This window comes from Adiantum capillus-veneris, chromosome 11 (genome assembly GCF_014529385.1).
Source record: "Adiantum capillus-veneris isolate H3 chromosome 11, ASM1452938v2, whole genome shotgun sequence".
Lineage (NCBI taxonomy): Eukaryota > Viridiplantae > Streptophyta > Polypodiopsida > Polypodiales > Pteridaceae > Adiantum > Adiantum capillus-veneris.
The window spans coordinates 116,332,246-116,350,841 of record NC_140941.1 but is presented as its reverse complement, the minus strand read 5'-3'; positions in this window follow the sequence as shown (position 1 = coordinate 116,350,841).

Sequence of the window (18,596 nt, the reverse complement as noted above, 5' to 3'; positions counted from 1 at the left end):
TGATCTCCCCTACCCTGTTCACTATGTTTACTTTGTTATGCCTCCCACCAACCCATCGCCGTATAACATACCTAGATTTTAGATTTTGTGTTCATTTTCTATTTTCATAGCTTTCCAAACAGAGTATCATATTCTATTGGGATCTAACTTTTGGTCTCATAGGTCATTTTGGCCTTTTCAAGATGTTTAATATAACATTTCATTTCATCTGTGTGTGTGTGTGTGTGTGTGTGTGTGTGTGTGTGTGTGTGTGTGTGTGTGTGTGTGTGTGTGTGTGTGTGTGTGTGTGGAGGGCTACAACAAGTCAACGTCCCTCTAGACTATAAGGAAATAGTCATTGCACTCTGAAAAGCCATAGAGGCATTGCTGGTCCAGATTGTGGTAAGGACATAAGGAACTAAAGCTTTCCAATAGTCCAAAGCCCTCTCTAAACAAGCAATAGAAGCGTCCTTTAGTCTCTCAATAGGCGGTGCATCGTCATATGTAGCGATCCTTTGTCTTTGGCTCATGCTGGCACACCACCAAAGGAGAGGAATTGACAAAGGCTATAGAGGCATTGTTGGTCCAGATTGTGGTGAGGACCTCCGCAAGCTTACTATCCCCATCGTACAGCACTGCCTCCCCCTATCTGAGTCAGGATTGCCCTCATCGATGAGAGCAGTACTAGGGGCCATCATGGAGCACTTCGTGAAGCAAGTGGAACGGAAAACCGCCAAGAAGCTCCTCGGGCGTTCGAAGGAAATGGTGGACGAGATAATCCTATTGTTTAGTTTTTTTTTTTAATAGAGAGTACAAGAACTTTGAAACACATGCACACACCCTATGTACAACGGCCTCACGGGTAGGGAGAGAGGCATCCCATCACACGCACACGCTCGCATATGGGAACAGTCCCTAAGGACTTAGACCATGTCTTCTGGTCGCCAAGGAGGGAGTGAACCCAATACCTTAGGCACATAGGCTATGACTCTACCAACTGAGATAATCCTACTGTTTAGTTGCCTTCTTCTTTAATTTGGAAAAGAGTAGAGGATAGAGCCCTAGCAGGTCTGATAGTGAGCCCTCGTTTTCTCCCATAGCCTTTCTCAAAGAATGGGTTAACACTCGACACTTTCACTGTTGTTTATTAACAAATCTAGATTAAATGTTGCGTGCATCACACAATGTATTTAGGAAAACCCTCTTGATATGTTTAAATATGTTAGCTAGATGGTCTTTAAAAAATATAACCTTGCATTTTAAAAGCTATCATGATCAAGAACTATACTCATCAAATGGACCCACGTAAGATTACGATTGATGATTTGCAAAAAATGACTTTATAAGCTCAAGAAAAAATGAAGAGACCTCATAGAAAATTTTACATGACTCCTCCACAACTGTGTTATAGATAATTGCAAGTTTCATGTGCAAAAAAAATTACTCGAGAGTATATAAAATGATGGAAAGTTTTACATGTTTGAGATGACCATTTCAAGCATATCATTGTATATCAACTATATATGTCAAAGTACGTGGTACGGACACAATTGGGGCATCGAAAACCTTGGTTCCAATGCTATTGTGGAGAATTCAAGATTTTCAATAATTTTTGTACCAAAAAATTTTCAAGATAGAGTTCAAGCAATGAGATTTAACCGAGTTAGGGGGTCGAAAAAATACGTAGTTTCTTGGTTTCCACATATAAAGTCATTTGTAGTCGTCAAACTACACTAGAAAAGCCCTAATTCCATGAGAGGACCTTTGGAAGGCCAAGATTATGCTCTTAGTCAGCACGTGCTCAGTATGAACTTATGTCTATACTTTGCAATTGTCTCGGAAACTAGTCTTTGAAGGGCATTCCAGTGGTTTGTAACGCGAAGTACTAACACTCTGATTTTACAAACATTAAAAAGGTCATCTCTACAAAAAGATATAAGAATTTGATGAATTTTTTTAGCAAAATCGCTTGAAATTTTACTAAAATTTATGACTTAGTACTTACCATAATTCTCTCCATAGGGCTTGTATTTTGACATGCAAAAAAACCCAATGTTGTCTTTCCTTCATAACCAATCTATGGTAGAAGCAAGGTGTAAAATACTCTTCTTTCGAGCTTGGTTGCCAAGACTTTGGCAAAAAAAAAAAGGAAACTTTAGTGTCTCAGGACACTCAAGTGTCCAATTACAAGACTAGTGTTAAGGCTTATTGGGGGTCCATATTTGCAAAGCTAGAATCGTGCCAATCCCTTCCCAAGAGCCACCTACTACTTTCTGTTCAAAACGTTTGAGATGGGCTTCAATATCCTCAAGACTGGTCAATGGGTCATGAGGAACTTCCCCTTGCTCTTGATTAAGTGATCCCCCTCCTTCAACCTAGAAGTTTCTACCCCGTGTGGGTTGATTTCCAAATTTGTCTTTGCACTTCAACAATGTGTAGGAGCCATAGCTTCCACGCTAAGCAAGTTCCTAGAGGGAAGGCCGCGTAAAAAAGATAACCCCAGCTTGGCATCCACAGGCTTTGGTGGAGATGGACCTGTCAAAGCATATACCTTACACATAGATATTGGCACGAACAATGACGGAGAATCCTTCTAGCAGTCCCTAGAATACAAGTATCTAACCAGAGCTTGTTTTCTTTGAGACGTAGCACTTTATTAAGGATTGCCTTGTGAAGAACCCTTGCCCACCTCCCCTCCCCCTCCCCACTCAGGGAGTGCTCATGTCCCTTCACGTCCTCCCCAGGCTCATCCTGCTAGTGCGGGGGACTCTTCCTCCCTTGGATCTTGCAAGCTCTCCCCAAAGAAAACCATAATTGATTCGATGACAATTGTAACCAGTTTAGGCCTGTCGACACGTTGGCATTGTTGGTCCCCCTCTCCAAGGGTGAGGACTCAAGACTTAGGGGAGTTCATTGGACCTAGGATTACTCTACAGAGCAAAACTCTCCTAGCCGTGAAGAACCCTCTCCTATGGACGTCTTGAAGCAAAAAAAGAAACCCTGCTCATGACCCCTAGGCATGAGAATAGTGGAAAGAAGGACAAAGGAGTCCTACAATGAAAGTCTTCTCTTGGAATGTAAAGGGGACGGATCCCCTCAATTCCAAAAACGTGTGCAACTATGGAGCAATAGATGCAAGGTAGTAGCTCTCCTGGCGATTAAAGCGACAAGGAGCAAGTTGTTGAGCATGCTCAAAGAGGTTGCTAGATTTCTGTAATGGGTTTTTCAAGACCAGAGTCGAGGATCATGAGGCAACGCTATTGGGTTTCCAACCGAGTGGAATCTCAACTCGCTAAAGAGTGTGTGGTGCGTACGGAGTGTGAGGGAGAAGAAGAGCAGACGAAGGCACGATGTGGGTGGAGCTCTCTGTAAGGATTCGAAATTGCCTCAATACTCCCTATTGTTCTATATGATCAAAAGAATAGATAAGTTAGTATAGTGAGTGTGACGGGAATTCGAGCAGTTGGCTTGCACCCTAACAATCTCCCACTTGAAGGCCAACATGGCCCAAGTGGCCTATGTATGTACATATATACAACCATGAAGCAATCCTATGGCTTCACCCTACACCCATCATCTCCATGCAACGTGCAAACCGCTCAGAGGATACGCTCTTTGTGAGACCATCTGCAGGGTGGTCATCCGTATGAGATCCGTGTGAACCTTGACTATCTCAATGTGCTTGCTAGCCAATATGTCTCGTATCACATGATAATGGAGTTCTATGTGTTTTGACATCGAGTGAAACACAGGGTTCTTTGCTAAATCAATTGCACTCTGACTATCACAATGCAGCATTAGAGTCTGAGTAACGCGAAGATCTCCCACTAGGTGAGCTAACCATATGGCTTCCTTGCAAACATCAAAAACTACAACACACTCTGTCTTTGTGGTGGAAGATGTACAGTTTTGGAGACATGATCTCCATGACACGGCTGCTCCAACAAATAGAAAACCATATCTAGATGTGGATCTTTGACTATCCACACAACCTGCATAATCCGCATCCGTGTAACCCATAATGGATGCATCACTGTTCCCAAAGTGTTAGCACGTTTCTACAGTACCTTTCAATATCTTAAAATGTGCTATAGTGGTTCCCAGTGCTTTTTATCAGGATATCTGCTCACATTGTAAAATCAATGTCTGATCTCGTGGCTACCATGGCGTACATAAGACTGCCAACTGCTCAAGAATGTGGCACCTTGGCCATTTCAGCTTTCTTAGCTTCAAACTTGGGAGCATCATTCTTGTTAAGTTTCTCATATGTTTTCATTGAGGTACTCAATGTATCATTCCCTTTCTACGTATTAAAGCATTGCAAGACCTTGTGAATATAAGTTTTCTCAGACAACTCTAGCACTTCACATTTTCTAGCCCTCTTGATATGCATACAAGAAACTGATTTGCATCTCCCAAGTCCTTCATAGAAAATTACGTGCTAAGTGACTTCTTCAAGATGGCAATATAATCTCTAGACTTCCCAATAATGAGCATATCATCAACATAAAGTATCAAGATGATAAGTAAGTCAACTTTATATACCATTGCCTTGACCCCTGTTTTAGTCCATACAATGCCATATGCAATCTACACACCAGTTTTTCCCTTGTAGTCTTTTCAGGTTTGACTTCAAAACCCTCTCACTGTTTCATGTAGACATCCTCATCAAGATCCCCATGAAGGGAATCCGTGTTCACGTCCATTTGGACAATTTCCATGTCCTCAATTGCTACTAGTCCAAGCACAAGACGCAATGTAGTCATCTTGACTATTGGAGAGAAAATCTCATCAAAATCCATGCCTCTGATTTAGATCATCAAGTTGTCCTGTTGAAGCCAAGCTCTTAGTTAGCTTTGGCACATGTCTAACACCTCGGAGCATGAACTCAATACCATTACGCATACACAACTTCACATCTCCAATGCCACATATATCAAGCTAATGAGAATCATCGAGCTTAATTGAACCATGTGTAGAGGCCTAACTGGAAAACCACTCCTTGTGAGGAGTAACATGAAAATTGACACTTGAGTCAATGATCCAATTCTGCGCATAGCATTTGTCAAGAGCTAACAATGCCTCTAGAATCAAATAAGAAGTGAAAACTAGTACATCTTACGGCTACCACACGTCATGAACAATATCAACATGTGAGACTCAACGACATTGAGCTCCTCTATCTTCACACTGCTTTTAGGAGATGGAGGACTTATTACAATGGATTTACCCTTTTCTCTTTGCAATAAACAACTATCTTTCTTCATGCGTCCTTTCTTGTGACAATGGTAGCATTCAATGTTCCTTATGTCACGTCCATCACTCTTGCTACGCGTATTCTTGTGATCGTTGAGAGCGAGCGTGACTGCGATTATGACCTCTTTACCTTTGTTTTTTTTTTTTTTTTGCTACTTTCACTTGTCACATATGCATCACCATGTGCACTAGTGTCAAGAGATTGATGTTAAATCGCTTCCGTGAGAGCAAAGCACTAGTAACATCACTGAAAACAAGCTTGCCTTGAGGGGCAGAGTCATTAATGGAAGTGTTAAATGTATCCCATGATGCATGCGAAGACCATAGCGAGAAAATTCATTTAAGTGTGAACTGACATCGTTGCCCTCTTTCATATTAAGAGTCATAAGCTTCTTCACCAAAAACACTTTGTTCGATGCACTCTTACAATCACAAGCTGAGCATTACACATACGAGAAATAGACTAGGCTACGACTTTGCCATTGGATAGAAAGTTAGAGAATCCTTTAGATTTGGTTCATAGTGATCTATGTGAGCCTATGTTGCATAAGTCTTTAGGGGGGCATTATATTTCTTGAATTTCATAGATGATCTACTCAAAAGGTGTGGGTCTAACTCTTGAAGAGAAAAGGCAAATTTTTTGCTATGTTCCAGAAGTTCCTAGCTATGGTCGAGAACCAGTTAGGCAAGAAATAGAGGCTTTATGCACTAACAATGGGGGAGAGTGCCTAGTGTGTGAAGTGCAACGGAGAAGAAGACCAAACATGAGCACAATGTGGGGGGAGCTCTTAGTAAGGATTTGGAATTGCCTTACAACTCCTTATTATTTTATATGATCAAAAGAATAGATAAGACTAGTACGGTCAGTGTGATGGGTATCCGGCCAATGGGCCTAAGCCCTAACACCCACAAAGAGCTATGAGCTCAAATTTTTTCTTGCATCTCATCAGTGCCTATTTGAGTGCATGCCCTATGGTTTTGCAGTAATATTTTTATGTTTTGGATGTACATTGTTGCGTATACTACCGTTGTGCCTCGTTGGGGATCCAATTTTGGCTTGTTTTGGTAGTTTCAACCGTTTTTGAGACTCGGTCCGAAAGAGCCCCTTTTGAGATTGGGGCTAGTCATATCTACATAACCTTTTATGAGAGTCATTGCCTGAAGTTTTTTAAAGTCGAGCACTAGGGGCCAGGTTACCCAGTGTGAGGTGGATTACGTTGTTAGAGATCCCCATTTGTGGCCTCACCATAAGACATGTTTACATGGGTATAGGTGCTTTGAGGCCAAGTTGACAGTCCTTCAACATGCCCAATCAGCACTCTTTGTTGGTTTATGCATTGTTTTTTGCTCAGTTTTGCTTGAGATTTTGATCTTTGTATAGAGGAGACGGTGCCATATTATTTCCATGACTCCTCTAGTTTTCTTACTGTACTCTTTTGCGTTGATATTTTAGTGGTTTTCTTTGTTGAGTTTCTACTTGAAATTTTGATCTTTGAATAGGAGAATTTGCTTTTAAAAATTGCAATTTTTTTTGTCATAAGTTCTTAATGTTATTTTCTTGTAGTTAGCTCTTGTTAGCATGGCTAGATCTTCTAACAAAGAAGATTACTACATTAAGAAGTTCGATGCCACAATTTTCACTATATGGAGGTAGGGAATGCTTGATGTGCTAATCAACAAAGGACTTGCAGTACCATTGAGAGAGCATAGAGAGGGTTTGTACAATGATGATTAGTGGGAGGAGCTTGATGTTCATGCAATGGAAACTATTATGTTGCATCTTGGTGAGTCTATAGTTTTTATGATTATGTACAAAATGAATGCTAAATAAGTGTGGGAGTTCACACTTGAATGAGTTTAACACTGTGTTTACTCAATTCACATCAAAGAAGCTTAATTTTGATGATGAATCGAAAGCCATCTTATTTCTATGTTCTCTGCCTATATCATGGGATACTTTTAACATTTCCATTAGTAACGCTATCCAAAACAGCAAGCTTGTTTTCAGTGATGTTACCATTGCGCTACTCATGGAAGAGATTTGATGTCATTCTTGACACTAGTGGACATGGTGATCCATATATGGCAAGTGGAAGTAGCCAGAGGAATAATTAAAGGTAGAGAGGTCTTAATTGTAGTCACGATCATTCTCAAGATTGTAAGAATGCACGTAGCAAGAGTTGTGGGTGTGATACAAGGAAGATTGAATGCTACCATTCTCACAAGAAAGGACACTTGAAAAAGGATTTCAATTTGTTGCAAAGAGAGAAGGGTAAAGCCATTGTCATAAGCTCTGCACCTCCTAAGAGTAGTATGAAGATAGAGGAGGTCAATGTTGTTGAATTTCTACATGTTGATGTTTTTCTTGACGTACCGCAGTTGTCAGAGTCTTCACTTTTGATTTGAGCCTAGAAGCATTGTTAACTCTTGACAAATGCTATGCGCACAATTGGATTATTGACTCAGGTGCCAATTTATCTTACTTCTTACAAGGAGTTGTTCTCTAGTTATGCTTCTACACATGGTTCAATTAAGCTGGCTGATTCTTGTCAGTTTGAGATATGTGGTATTGAAGATGTGAAGGTTGCATATGCACACTGATATTGAGTTCATGCTACAAGGTGTTAGACATGTGCCAAAGCTAACGAAGAGCTTGGTTTCAACAAGACAGCTTGATGATCTTGGATAGTGCTTGGCAATTCTTGGATGATCCGAAAAGGTAACTTGGTCATGCTGAAAGGCCCAAAAGTTTGGCTCCTTATATGTCTCTTATGTAAAAAGAGAATTCTATCTATGTAGCTAAGTTGCCTTCTATTGAGTTGTGGCATAGCCAGCTTGGTCATATGAGTCAAAAGAGACATAAATTCCTAGCTATGGTCAAGAATCAATCAGGCAAGAAGTTGAAGGCTTTGCACGCTAACAACAATGGGGGAGAGTACACATCCATTGAGTTTAAGGACTCCTGTAACAAATGAGGCATTAGGAGGCAATTAAGTACGCCCTACACACCTACTCAAAATGGAGTTGCTAAGTGCATGAATAGAACTATGCAAGAAGAGAGGGACACTTCCATGCTATTTATGAAAAATTTACCTCAAGATTTTAGGGGAGAGGCTGTTATGACAACCCTACATATAATCAATAGATCACTTAAAACATCATTGAATACAACATTCCACAGGAGATGTTGATAGGTAAGAAGCCTAATTATGACAGATTACGTGTGTTTGGGTGTGAGGCATTCTCACATGTGCCTAAAGATCTTAGAAAGGAGTCGGGTTTTTTAGCGAGCTCAAAGGAGCTAGCTTTAGAGCGAGGTTTTTTTTTGGGGCCTTTCTCCCCACCTCCACCTCCTCCTACTTCCTCCTCTCTCTGCTTAGGTGCTTCCTCCTCCTTGGCCTCCTCTTTCAACACCCTCCCTCTCCTCCAACTTCTCCCTCCCTCTCCTCCTCTCACCGCGCTACCTTCCTCCATTTCTTCCTCCAGTCACTCTCTCTCCATCTCCTGCTCCATTCCTCAAGGTCCTCTTCTCCCATTCCCTTCTTCCCCTCCCACCCTCTCTCTCCTCTCTCTCTCCCCCCCTTCCCCTCCCTCTCCACCCTTTATCCCTCTCAATCTCCCTTTGTCTACCACTTACTCTCCTCTCCCACTCTCCTTCTCCCTCTCTCTCCAATCACTATTCTCTCTCTCTCTCTCTCTCTCTCTCTCTCTCTCTCTCTCTCTCTCTCTCTCTCTCTCTCTCTCTCTCTATAATTCTTTCCCTCTCAGATCCCTCTACATCTTACATCCCTCTCAGTCTCCCTCCCCTCTCTACCTCTCACTTCCATCTCCCACTCATCTCTCTCTCTCTCTCTCTCTCTCTCTCTCTCTCTCTCTCTCTCTCTTCGAATCTTCCCTCTCAGTATCCCTCTTCCTCTCTCCACCTCTTACTTCCTCTCTCTCTCTCTCTCTCTCTCTCTCTCTCTCTCTCTCTCTCTCTCTCTCTCTCTCTCTCTCTCTCTCTCTCTCTCTCTCTCATCCTTCCCCTCCAAAAGCACCATTGCAAGGGTGAAGAAATTAGTGGTTGAGGCCGTGGAGACGCTTGACATTCAAGCCTCCTCAAAAAAAATACAAATGGAGGTGGTAAAGGTCATTTCCCAATCCATGCTTCAACCTTCTTTAGATCAATGCCATGTGACTCGAACAAGTTGAGTTGACAATTTTGATGCAAGAAATATTTCCTCTCATTAAAAATCAAAGGTATGGGAACTGCATTTTTTTCATTTAGTAGTGCTATACGTTTCTAATCTTCCATCATGATATCCGCAAGATAAATAATTGGGTGCATAAATTTCATGGAGAATCGAGTTCTCAAGGAGAAGAGTCAGAAGTGACATACTTAAAGAGGTGCTTGGCATTTTCATTTATCCTTGGCATGATTTTTCCAGGTCAATCTCATAAAGAGGAGGGCAGATGTTTTGTATTCAGGATGTCAACAATAGGGACCTGCTCAGGCATTGATCTTGTCGATAGAATGCAAAGAGTTGTAAATGGAGATATGAAAAGAGCGTGGGTGTGCTTTGATCACATGAAACGGATAGAAGGATGGATGACTATCTTAATGTGGGTTCCTATTGGTATTTAGTGTCCAAGAGTTAATGATGATTGCCATATGTGAGATGAAAGAGGAAGACACTACCGCTCAGATGATATTTGGGAAACAAATGATCGATGTGGTAGAGCGCAATGGGGTGCCTCGACTAGACTTCATCGTGTTTATGGCAGATGAAGCCCAAGCGAATTGGAATGTTGCACGTAAAATTTTGATGGAGGTCTATAAAAGGTGATGGAAGGTAGAGAAATCTTGGCTTTTCCATTGGGAACAAAGTCTAGGGATCCACATCACAAAATATGTAGTCAATGCATTTCAAGATGAGCACAAGTGGTTGCGTTGAATGTGGTAGTGCACAAAAAGCAGTGAAGATATAGAGGCCCAATATCGATTCATTTGAGCTTGGTGGGCAACAATAAAGGTGGCAGATTGGAATCTAGGCCTAATGGAGTGCTGGTTAATTTGGTGGCATGTGAGGAACCCTCATTGGAGGAAGGAAATCCTTGGGGTAAGTATTGATCGATGTTTTTTTTAAGATGTCCATGTAATTAAGCCTTTTGTGACGTCAATGGGATATTGTTCCATTGTTTGGCAGTCTCTAGATGAACATTGCATCAAAATAATACCTTGAATGAATCTCTCAAAGTCATATCACGCATCATGGTTAGCAGGTGAAGGTCACAAGGGAAAAATTTCTTTGTACGATGCAACAATTTCAAACATTGACAACACACTCCTTCAAAAATTATGAATGGCATATAGGGAGGGTAAGTATATTGGAAGCAAACCAAACATAAGCAAGATGAGAGACAAAGCATCTTCACGACAATTCCACACACCAAGTCCATCACAGACTAGCCATGTTGTGAATGATGCAATAGGAGGCACTAGCCTTCCAAGGATGCTTGAGTTTTTTGGAGATAGAGTTACAGTGACAAAGCAGTGCAATACATTCACCCATATTAAAGGTGTGGAGGTGAATAGTTTACATAGGCCAGAGTGTATCACTAAGAAGTTCGTCCATCAAAGAAAGGCCACAAAATCTCGTTTGGTGGAGTAGCACGGACAACCAAAGTACCCCTTGTAGAAGAAGAGAATGTGGGGGGGGGGGGGGGGGGGGGGGGGGGATATTCAGGCCATGGAGGTTGACATAAATGACACCATGTGGGTCATCCGAAGGTAGAAACCAAGGAGTAGGTTCACCTATACCAAGGAATCATCAAAGGAGGAAATTGCAAAAAGAAGTTGAATGTATGCAGTGAGGGAACAACTGGCCCCATTTTTTTTGGGAAAACGCAATTGGGAGGGATGCAACACTGACACATGGATAATGTTTTGTAGTGATGATGTGACTCATGTTTGAAGTGTATGTCCACACATTGTGATGTGACCTCCAAGGCCTCCACTTGAGTGGCCAATGGCATGGGGCACATTCTTAAGAGAGTCACAAATAAAGGCATTACACCTTGCAGGGTTTCATATCACAACTAAAACTGTGGAAGTATAGGGGAAATGATGTGTGGATAGATATAGAAAAGGTGTTTTTGAAGAGGCCTCCAAAAGGATAGAAAATGCATTGGAGCTAGAGATGGACATAGCACAAGTGGAAGTGATCAAGACACAAAAACACGAAGTGTACATTGTGGAGACTCAAAACTCAAAGTTGCATGGTGATAAATACAGGGTCACAATAGCTAAGAATTTTAGTTGTACTTGTAGAGACTTCTAAAGGAGGGTAGGGGAGGGAATGACCTATGTGGTTTGCAAACATTTGTATTACATCTGCTTGAGAGTGTTTGGAATGGACATAAATCACAACATGTTCATTCATCAATCTAGTTTGGGTGACAAGGAGGTCAAAGTTGTATTGGAGGCCAAAAGGCTATTGTAAGAATTTTGCATTTTTGGGTTGCCATATTCTATTTGAGAGTGCAAATGATGAGAATGTCTTGGGTTGACCACAAATTAACTTCTTGTACTATTGTCTTGCGATCTATAATTCACTTTTAAGTTAGAGAGAGAGAGAGAGAGAGTTGACCACAAATGAACTTCTTGTATTATTGTCTTTTGATTTATAATTCAAGTTTATGTTAGCTAGAGAGAGAGAGAGAGCCATAAAGACTGGAGAGAGGAGGAAAGAGAAACACACACACACACACACACACACACACACACACACACAGAGTCTTGTATTATTGCCTTGTGATGTATAATTCAATTTCCTCTTAGCAGGGTGGAGAGAGAGAGACAGAGAGAGAGAGAGAGAGAGAGAGAATGTGTGTGTGTGTATCTGTGTGTGTGTGTGTGTGTGTGTGTGTGTGTGTGTGTGTGTGTGTGTGTGTGTGTGTGTGTGTGTGTGTGTGTGTGAGAGAGAGAGAGAGAGAGAGAGAGAGAGTTAGCGGGAGGTTAGCACGTTAGTTGGAGGTTAGTTGATGGAAATATCAAGACGATGCAGCCTTTGATGAGTCGATCACCAATATCATGAGTGGCCAGGGTAGCATGGTGTTGGTGCATTCAATCCTAGCATGCTCGTGTTGCCGTTGTGGGGGTGATAGTGAGTTCTTTATATGCATGGGGGGTCATGACTAGTAACTCAACCATGGTGTGGTGGAGAGTGGGATGATGATGATGTTGCCAATGCTAAAATGCCCATGCTTGCAACAAAACATGATGCCATGAGCTCCCTAGCTTGGGAGGTGCATTATGTGCTTAAAGGTGCTTGAAATGTAGAGTGCATGGAGCTAGTGTGTTCTTCCTTCACTTGTGTCCCCTTTTGTGCTTAGCGGAGGCCTCTTTATATAGGCTTGAGAGGTGATTCTTGCAAATATCCACTGGTCGCTGTAGAGAGTCTAGATGCCTCTCTAGTAAGAGAGATAGAGAGGGAGAGAAGGTAGAGATAGAGAGATAGGAGGTAAGAGTGGGGTGGGGAGAGTTTTTTACAATCCACTAGCCACTGACTAGGTTATTAGGGAAGAGTGGAGTTCGGGGTATTTACAAGGGGTTTTGTTGACGGTTCGGGTGGCTGGTGTGAGGTTTAATGCTGCCAGAATTGGTATTTTGCTGCGTGATACCGAGATGGCTACGTGTCACTTCCTTTCAGTGCCGATCGGGACGTGCCTTCGGTGTCTTTCCTTGATTCGGAGTCGGCTTTGTGTGAGTTGGCCGTCTTTGTCGATGGTGTCAATGTCGTATTTCTTTTTTTTTTCTTTTTTCTTATTGTGCGAAGGACGCGCATGTGCTTGTTTGAATGTGTGCATGCCCGTATGCGTGTGTGCTCGTATATATATATGGGTGCATATGTTCAAGTGCGTAAATGTGTGTGTGTGCTATTTGTGATTGTGTGAGGGTGTGGGTGTTGTGAGTATGTGTGCGTATGTATGTGGGGTTGTATGAGTGTGTGTAGGTGTGTGTGTGTGTGTTCGGTGGCAAGAGTGTGTGTGTGGGAACGAGAGAGAGGGGGGTAATTTTATTTTATATATATATATATATATATATATATATATATATATATATATATATATAACTTGCTGGCGATGGCGACACAGAACGTGAGGGGGGGAGAGAGTGTGTGCGAGAGGGTGTGAGAGGGACGGGGTGTGTGTGGGTGTGTGCGTGTGTGTGTTTTACCCTACTGCGCCTTCAGGCCTACTCGTACGGAGAGCATGGAAGAGAGAGAGAGAGAGAGAGAGAGAGAGAGAGAGAGAGAGGGAAAGAGCTTGGTGATGGCGGAGGGGTGAGTGGGTGAGGGGTGAGGGGTGGCAGTGTGTCTGTGTGTTGGTGTGTGGTGTGAATGAGCGTGTGTGTGTGTGTGTGTGTGTGTGTGTGTGTGTGTGTGTGTTTGAAAGAGGGAGATAGAGTCATTATTGCACCCTTGCGGGCTGCTTTACACACACACACACACACACACACACACAGAGAGAGAGAGAGAGAGAGAGAGAGAGAGAGAGAGAGAGAGAGAGAGAGAGAGAGAGAGAGAGAGAGAGAGAGAGCTCGGGTGTGAGCCTGTCGACAGGGATGAGAAGGGGGGGAAGGAAGTCAATGGGAGGGGGAATAGCGGGCCAGGGGGGAGTGATGGTGAGTGAAGGAGGAGAACGAGGGGGTGTGTGTGTGAAAGAGAGAGAGACTTATTGTATTGCGCCTTTGCGGGGCCATTCACACAGAGAGTGCGAGAGTGCTAAAACGAGGGAGGGAGAGAGACTATGGAGAGAGAGCTTGGGAGAGGTGGCCTGCCGAGGGAAAGTATGGACGAGCAAGGAGGGGTGAGAGAGAGAGAGAGAGAGAGAGAGAGAGAGAGAGAGAGAAGATTGAGATATATGAACAATAGAAGGGAGAGACGGACACTTTTGTAAAGCATGGCGGCCCGTCGGTGGAAGATAGAGGGTGGCGGCTTGTTTTATGCGCCCGCGGGGCTGGGTGACACAGAAGCAAGGAAAATGAAAGATGGGAGGGAGTGTGGGGTGTCAAAAGGAGGCACTGCGGCCTACTTCACGCGTGCAAGTTGGTGGCTGCAATAATAATACAAAAAAAAAATGTTGTTTTTACCTCCGGCTCCCCGAATGGGGTTGATTCTTGCAGCCTTGATTGTTGGAATTAGGGTTGCTGAGAAACAAACACAGCTTGGAGAAGGCAAACGAAGCTCAAGGCACACAATAGAGAGTGTGTTACTTGGTGTGCAATGGAAAGATAGATAGCCCTAGAGTGATGGGCGTATATAGAATGCACGGGGGAAAAAACCTCATAAAGAGGGAAAAAATGCCCCGGCGGTCCGAGTGTGTTCACACACATCACTACCACATGTATATGGTAACAAATCCCCTCTGGAGTGATGCGGTGAACGAGAGCTGGCACATGAGTAAAGGGAAGTGCCATGCCCTGAGGACATGATCAGTCCACAAAGGGGAGTAAGCCCAAAGCTTTGTGGAAAGCTTCTAGCTTCTCACGAGACAATGCCTTTGTGAAAAGATCTGCAAGGTTGTCCTGTGTTGGCACATAAGCCAAGATGATCTCTCCTGCTGAGAGCCTCTCCCTGATATAGTGGTAATGCACCTCTGTGCTTTGAGCAAGCATGAAAAACTGGGTTCCTCACAACTGCCAATGCGCTCTGACTGTCAGTGTAGATAGTGTTGGTAGTGTCCTGTCCAACACCCAAATCAGCCATAAGGCATCTAAGCCATACACACTCAACCGTAGCTGTGAAGACTGCCCTGTACTCAGCCATAGTTAGGTTGCTTCTTGCTCAACCATGATATACATGAACTACCAAGCATGAAACAAAAACCACTTGTGGACACTCGTGTGTCAAAACAACCAGCCCAATCTGAGTCCAAAAAAGCATGTAAATCTGGCGGCAATGATCCCTCCTTGGGATAAAACAAGCCAAGATGTAAAGTGCCATTAAGGTAGCGAAAAATCCTCTTGACAGCCTGATAATGCTTAGACCTTGGTAGGTTGCTTCTTGCTCAACCATGATATACATGAACTGCCAAGCATGAAACAAAAACCACTTGTGGACACTCGTGTGTCAAAACAACCAGCCCAATCTGAGTCCAAAAAAGCATGTAAATCTGGCGGCAATGATCCCTCCTTGGGATAAAACAAGCCAAGATGTAAAGTGCCATTAAGGTAGCGAAAAATCCTCTTGACAGCCTGATAATGCTTAGACCTTGGGCTATGCATAAATCTGATGACTTGTGAGATTGGAAACTTATTATCTGGCATGGTGTTGCATACATAAATGAGGCAGGCAATAGCAGTTTGGTAAAGAGTGACATCAGCAGGATCGCCGGCATCATGTAGACTCAACTTCAAACCTGTTTCCATGGGAGTGGCAATAGGTTTGCAATCCTCAAGTCCAAAATTACATCGCAATGTCTCTATGTAACTTTTATGACACAAGGCAATGAATCAAAGTTGAACAAACAACCTATGAAGAGGTTGAAGTCCAGTCATGCAAACAGCTCAGTCTACTAGCAATGTATCTAGCACTAGTAGAGCTCCATAGAGAGACAGTGATGCTCCTGAGAGAGCAAAGTCTAGCAATCAAGAAATGAGGGAGCTACACGTGTATCTCGTGCTCCCGAGCGGTTTTAACCAGAATTAAACTATTTGTTGGTCATTAATTGCGGAGAGCCTACCTACTACCAAGAGGCTATTGAGATAAAAAATAGCATGAAGTGGGAGTAGGCAATGCAATCTAAGTATATCTCGATTATGGAAAGGAGCCAAGAAGATCACTACTTGTATACCTGGAAGTCAAATGATGGTTCACTTATCATCTGAATATTTAATGTCGATGATATGGACATTGCCAGGATGTCTAAAGATGAGATTTGCATCTTAAAGAAGTCACTTAGCGGGCAATTTTCTACGAAGGATTTGGGAGATGAAAGGCACTTTCTTGGTATGCGTATCAAGAGGGATAGGAAACATGGAATACTAGAGTTATCAAAGTAAGCGTATATCCAAAAATTCTTGCAATCTTTTAATATGTAGGGGGGAAGGCTACATTGAGTATCCCAATGCAGCCATATGCAAAACTTAGCAAGAATACTGAGAAAGCAAACATAGCAAAGGGGCCATATTCTTCAGCGGTTGGCTGTCTTATGTATGCCATGGTAGCCACGAGACCAGACATTGCTTTTGTAATGCAAGTGGTTAACAGATTCATGGAAAATCCTAGCAGAAAGCACTAGGAAGCATTGAAGCACATCTTGAGATATCTAAAAGATACGACGATTAAGTGCTTATGCTTTGGAAATAGTGATGCATCCATTGTGGGTTACACAGATACGGATTGTGTGGGTTGTGTGGATAGTCGAATGTCCATGCCTAGCTATATTTTTTAATTTTCTAGTGCAGGCATGGCATAGACATCATGTCTCTAGAACTATACGTCATCTTCCACCATGGAGACAGAGTATGTGGCAGTTTTTTATGCTAGCAAGGAAGTTGTGTAGTTACATCGCTTAGTGGGAGATATTGGCATTACTTAGACTCTAGTTTTGTATTGTGATAATTAAAGTGTGATTGTGTTAGAAAAGAACCCCATGTTTCACTCCAAGTTGAAACACATAGAAGTTTGTTATCATGTGATATGTGACATATTGGCTAGAAGACACATTGTAAAGGTTCATACATATGAAAACCCTACATATACTCTAAACATCAATTGCCCAATCTCAGAAGAAGAAGAAAACACAAAGGAAGAGATTGCAAAAAGCACCGAAGTTGATTTTCACATTGGATAGAGATGATGGGTGTATTGTGAAGCCCACTTGAATGCTTCATTGTTGTACGGATGTACATACTTATAGATATGGCCGCTTGGGCCATGTTGGCCTTCAAGTGGGAGATTGTTTTAGTTCACGCCAACTTTTTGGACACCCACCTTACAGACTGTACTAACATTATCTCTATTCATGTTTGGTAATATAGATCAATAAGGAATAGTGAGGTATTCTAATCCTTGTGCTGAGCTCCACCAACACTATGTGCCTATTCTTCTTCTCCCTCGCACTTCGCATGCAAGGGGCCAACAATAACTACAAAATTTACGATCTTTGGGGTAAGGGTCAAATTTGATAAGGGTGGTCTCCATCTTGTCCACCACAGATGTGTCCATGTCACGTGCAAATCAGGTCACCTCTATCTCCTTTAGATCACCTCTATCTCCTTTAGATCCTTTCCTCTAACTTTTCCTTTTTTTCTTCCTTTCTCTACTTGGCTAGAGGATTTCAATAGTTCACAATATCTTAGAGATAAATCAAGGGTGGGGCTAGACTTTAGACTTTGTAAGTGTTCTTAAACCCACATAAAACCTTGTCACCTTCCTTGAAAGTTTCCTAACAATGCTTCCCATTAGCATATGTCCTATGTAGTGGTCTTATGCACATCAAGCAATATGGTGACCAATTCTTAACATATCCATATGGTCTTGCTAATGTATGCTCATACCATATTTTCAAAAAGGACTTGGTTGACCCATTCAATTTGACAATCAATTTGGGGTGAGTAGAGGTACGTAGATTTAATAGACTACCTTATCAAACATCATAGTCTCTAAAATAACTTGTAAAAACATTGAACTTAATGCTCATAGCATAACTAAAACATAGGGTATACATTTTCAAATAACTATTGAAAAGATAAATACTCAACGATTACTATAAAGATAGCCTAGCTATGATCATTGAACCATAAATGGACATGAACATATATCATGATCAAGTTCAACAAAAGAAACATTTTCATATGCATCAAATAGCCCTTGATATACACATTAGATACAATCATAAATAGGTATGCATGCCTTTGCACCATATGAGTTTCCTCTAACCCAACCGTCCACAAGGTCGTTGTGCTTTTGAGAACTTGATTTTATCCTGGGGGGATACACCTTCTAGAGTTGTAGGTGTATCACATGTGCTAGATAGGATGGTGTATTTTAGCTCCTAGCAATTACCGATTTACATAAAGAAGAGGGTCTTATTAATTCAATTTGCAAAAAAAGCTATAAATTCATGAAGAAAGAAGAGTTATTTTGTTCAAATATGTAAAATGTCTAGAGGGGAAATTTTATGAACCTTTAAGTGCACATGATTCATTACCATAACAAAATTCTCAAACCATAATCATAACCTTAATCGGTTTCCAAAACCATTACCATAACCAAATTCTCAAACCATCACCATAACCTTAAGCGGTTTGCAAATCCATAACCATAACCAAATTCTCAAACCATAACCATAACCATAACATGATTTCAAAACTA